At 36.6% G+C, this 5,372-nt stretch overlaps 1 long non-coding RNA gene across 1 annotated transcript; it reads right to left on the reverse strand.

Moving 5' to 3' along the window:
* Window positions 1-195: 195 nt before the first annotated feature.
* Window positions 196-5,115, reverse strand: LOC138016324 (uncharacterized). Its single transcript, XR_011125768.1, has 2 exons — window positions 4,558-5,115; window positions 196-984 (listed from the first exon to the last, which is right to left on the reverse strand). It is a non-coding gene; the product is annotated as an uncharacterized lncRNA (long non-coding RNA).
* Between the last annotated feature and the right edge of the window lie 257 nt (window positions 5,116-5,372).

Here is a 5,372-nt window from a genome sequence, read left to right on the forward strand (position 1 = left end):
AAAAAGAAAATTGTAAGGTGGGAGGTACGAGAGGCCTTTTAGTGTAACATGTGCCATGTAGCTGAGCATCGGGCTGTCATGCAGGAGGTCGCGGGTTCGAACCCCGGCCGGGTCAACACTCAGGATCTTAAAATAACTGAGGAGAAAGTGCTGCCTTTGTAATTTCATCTGTTTTCATCTAATTTCATCCAAAAATAATTGTCTAAATATTTAATATACTTTGAGTTCATTCCTGTACATTGTTACATGTAACTGCTCAAGTCAAGGCCTGGGTTTGCAAATTTATGGAAACTATGCTATTTGGATCCTAAAGCAATCACTAATTTACCACATCAAATGCCAAAGAAATACAGACTGAAAAAAAGTTTAGTTCAAACAATATCTCTGAAGCAGAATTCTCTGAAAGGAATACAGAAATTGGCAAAACATAATTACTGTAATGAAGCATCCAATGGTTTGATAACAGAACAACCTTTGAGCAAGTCAAACACACTTTCATATATTGTGGGTCTCAAATTCCACGGATTATTTCTGTATACTCCCAAAGATGTATAAACATCCGGTTTGTATGTCATTTTGGCTTTAATTCCAAGGCTGCGAATGGCACTATTCAAACCATAAACCTGCTCCTGGTTTGTAAAATCTCTATTATAGATGCACACAACATGCCTTTGCTCATGACATTCAAATGGACTGACTTTAGCATTGCCATATAAGATTCCTTGCCAGACACCCTGAGCTATTTTTTCCCATATAGTGTCCACCTTCACCCCTGTGTCTATATGCAAAAGCCACTTGCCAGAAGTGGCATGATGCATCGTAGCTAACTGTGTGATAGTCTGCAGGTTGACAGTTCTTCCAGACTGCTTCAATTTGTCCCATGACTGCTGAAGACCAACAACATCTCGCTTAAGACCAGAATGGTCACTATTTTCCTGATGTACGTTGGGTCTCTGAATGGATATCCAACCAATACCATCTTTCCTGTAACAGAAAAATAGTACAAATTTCAGAATGAGGATGCAAAAGATAACGCAAATCGTTCTTTAAAAGACAGCTTTGTTTTGAAAGAATACAACATAATATACTATAGTCCATTTGATTCAAGTTGGAACTGGAGTATAGGCTTATATTTCACTCTCTGTAATTGTCTCGTCAAAAATGCTAATGTCTTTAATCATATTTCTTGTATACATAATTAGAAACAAAATTTCAGAATTTTTCATCATTTCAGGAATTATTTTGTCTATTAATGTCAATAGTAAATAACAGCTTTGTTTACAATTTTAAGCAGAGGCACAAAGTATACAGTACCCAAACAACCCATTGATCTGGAAATGGATTCATGTTATGCAAGAGAGAAATTAGGGCAATAAGGGTTTAACTTATATTGCTACAATCTTATTCACAATCATTCAAGGTCATTTATATCAACAAAGGATTTTTTGCAATACTTTATAATTCATATTCAATATTGAGTAAAACAATAAAAACACAGTCAACAACAAAAACAATATAACCTTTTTCATCACTTGTAGAGCCATAATTAATGGCCACTTACGTTACATCATGTGAATAAGGTCACTGGGGTGTTTGCCTACCTTACGTTCTTGTGCCTGCTCCCCTCAGCTTCAAAATTAGATGCAAACAGGCCAATTGTTTGCAATTGACTTTAATTGACAAAGTCGAAAAATTCTGATATTGTGTTTCTATTATGTATAAATGATTTACGGATATTTACATTCGTACTTTTGTGAAGAAAATTTAAATCAGGGAAATAATTTATAAGCCCAAACTCCAGTTCCAACTCGAGTCAAATGGACTATAGATATGAAGGCTATGCACAGCCTAGGAAGCAAAGCTGCCCAAAAACAATTTAAAACGTTACCGGGTATATATTTCAGAATGATAACAATTATTTTTATACATGTGTTGGTCTAGGGTAGTGTTTTCAACACAATTCCAAAAAGAAAGCCTTAACACAATAGTTCAAAAGTGCCTTCAATGCATTTAGGAAAAACAAAATTTGCATCTTCTAGCTATTAGGAAATAGTTTATTAAGTTTCATTTAATAATATTAGTAATATTTTTATTTATGGAAAACATTTTTTTGGTGAAATAAAAATTTGTGTGAAAACATCTTATAATGAGCTTGATTGTAAAAAATGTAAAAAGGTGAATCTGGGAAGAATTAAATCTTACTCAGGATATGACATCAAAGAATGAAAATATCCTACAAATTTCAAAACACACTCAGGTGGTAATGCAGAAAGAATGTGTGAAAACAGAAGAGCTAATAGATGTTAGCTGCTCATATGTCAGTGTAAAATGTGTGAAAACATTTCAAATCTTGTCTCTTTCTTCAACCACCTTTTGTAGGCACTTGGTCTCTAGACCCCGGTTATAGATATTAGGTAGCGTATGGCAAATAATAGACAAAAAAAATAGTGCCAGGGTGTAAAAACAGCACAGAAGGTAATGTCAAAGTGTGCAGGTACCGGTATGTGTGAAAACATGACTTTGTCATATGGATTGGTACTAGTGGTTTTTAATACATGCAGGACAAAAGGGCATCCAAAATAAAGGGCAGGGCATCCAGAATAATGGCAGGCGTCCAAAATAATAGCAGGGCATCAAGAAGAAAAGGAGGGCAGTGCACCCTGCTAAAAAAAATACATCCCACTTTTCAAATAATCAAAACTATTAGAATTACCGGTATTAGCCAAGTTATGGTAATCTTTGCCATTTTATTCACATTACAGTGCAAATATTCAACACTAGTCTATACAGGAGTCCAATATGTTTCATATTTAATCCAAGGAGCTTCACATTACCATCTAAGTATTCTTTTCATAAAAACGTCACTTCTAAAAAATATTTAGATACACTTGGGTATAATTTGATAAAGGAATGTGAATCTAATTGATCCCCAAATTGAAGCCAAACTTCATGTTCATTTTTGTGGTTAAACAAAAAGTACAGCAGAGGTGCTGACACAAAACAACTTACAGATTTCAGGAGTAACTCTGCTAATTTTCAGGAGTTTGTAATTAACAGTTTGTCAGGAGTAAGACTGAAAATGTATTATACACATGGTAATCTTGCCCAAAGTAATCTAAAGGAATTTAATTAACTGCACCCTGTGTAAAACTAATCAAAACATTTTGAAGGTAGAGTATAAGCAGCTTACTGTTTATTAAATAAGTAAAATACAGCTGGATACTGGCCCCTCCTTCTAACACATTTTTCACACCTGCCACACTTCCATTTGATCAACTGAGCAGTGTGGCAGGTCTGAAAACTAATTAAAAGCTTAAGGCAATTCCCTTGAAATTGTTCTACTATCAAACCTTTTTGGAAACTTGGCATAATTAAAATTCATGATATGAACATTAACAAAATGCAATAGAAGAATGGGGTCACCGCGCTTGTTTTACGCATCGGCAGGCTCTTAAAATAGGGCATTTTTACTGATTGCGCGTTAAAATTTGAATCACCTTCATACAGAATTAAGTCTTGGTTACTTGAAAGATACAACATTTTATTTTGAAAATAAAGCTTCTTTTGTTCACATTTACACCGTTTTTGATTGCGGTTAGGGGTCACCGTGCTCGTTTGAGAGCAAAGGAGCATTTATTTCCCTATTGGGCTTAGTTTGAGGGAAATCTCTTGCGTTTTGTACGCACACGTGCTAATGTGCGCGCATTAATGACGCAAAAATTGTGTGCAGTAGGGGATGCGCAATGCAATACTTAGGAATTACCTTAACTGCAATACATGACATTGAAGGGGGCTTTAAATGCGCAGTATTACCACAATAAATAGTAATGCAGAGTTGCACCTCCCCAAAAGGGACAAACTCGGCGGCCGAAACGGAGGGGTTGGCACCTCTTGTACAGCCATGTATCAATTTATCTCAAAAACAGTCTAATATTTCCATGCAATGGAGTTTGGGCAAGGACATGTCTGAGGCTCTCTGGTGTTGAGGGGTATACTGCGTCAGGTAAATTGGCACCTGGCTGTCATGCAGGCTTGAAATATCTTAGGTCATCAGTTTTAATATCTCTGCTGTCAACTGTATGCCACCACCTGTTTATGAACTGTAATATTATTATTGCAGGCTCATGTATTATTCTATGTTAGCATTGTATAATTTTACTTTATGAACTTTTAACTTAATCATGAGTTTTTAATGTTATTGCATGCCTAAACAACACTAGTTGTTTTGACATGTGTAACCTTATCATGCAGCATTGTAGTTAGGGGTAATGGGATCGGCTATTCATCAAGTTACGAGTTGAGTTGAGTTTGAGTTGATTTTGAGTTAAGATTGAGTTAAGATTGAGTTACAGTTTTCGGTGTTTTTCGGAATTAAAACACTGCAGGGGCACTCAACGAGAATATAGTTCAAAAGCACTTAAACGTAGCATTGTTAATCGTATTTTAGTATTTAAACGGTAGATATAGGCATATTTTTATCCCCTAAAAATTTTTCATCTGTTCGGATTCCCTATCTGAAAGTCTAGTGATTCGAAAATTATAAGGATCAAAACTTACCTTTTCGAAAATTTCAGTCAGAAAAAAAGGCCCCTGAAATTCTACGTGAGCCGTTAAGGGTAAAAATCCGTTAAAAATGGGCAATCATACCATGTTTTAGATGTTCGAAAACCGGTCAGTACAAAACGCAGACTGCAGACCGGGTACAAAATGCAGACTAGGTACAAAATGCAGACTGCAGACCGGGTACAAAATGCAGACCAAGTCTAAATAAATAAATACGTGATGGAATGTCATCTTATAACTTACCTGCTGTCACGCAATCGTCATTTTTCACAAATATTAGCATTTATTGGGTTTCCTTGCCCGTTTCTTAATATATTATGTCTTAAACAGAGTTGCCAGGCTACAGTGGTTCTTAAATAGAACTTTGAGCTGCTTACTGATCTCCTAGCAGACTAGCTGATCTGCCTTTTTTTACGAAAACAGTGTCACCAGCGCAGTATTCCCCGCCAAAAAGGACATGTGACCCTGTTGACCTTTGAATTTGTTTACAAGGGCTCGTGACAGAGCTCGATCAAAGAAAAACCCATCGTTGATTTCCAACAGGATGTAACACCCGACTGCCAATAATTCCCGAAGAACAAATGAACAATTGGTTCAGTTACAGGTGAGGCATTTTAGAACAACGATTTCTTTTTCCTTTCTGATGAAATGCGGGATTGTCATGCGGTCTTGACTCGCCTGGCGTGACATTCGCGGTTGTGGCCAATCTCGTACCCAGAGTCCTCGGGCTTCTTGGCCAGCGGTGAGCGCCGGGAGAGACTCTGGGATAATCGATTTGAACTATATTTTTGATTGGCCGATTGCGTAGC

Source organism: Montipora capricornis, chromosome 9 (assembly GCF_036669925.1).
Source record: "Montipora capricornis isolate CH-2021 chromosome 9, ASM3666992v2, whole genome shotgun sequence".
NCBI classification, from domain to species: Eukaryota; Metazoa; Cnidaria; class Anthozoa; order Scleractinia; family Acroporidae; genus Montipora; species Montipora capricornis.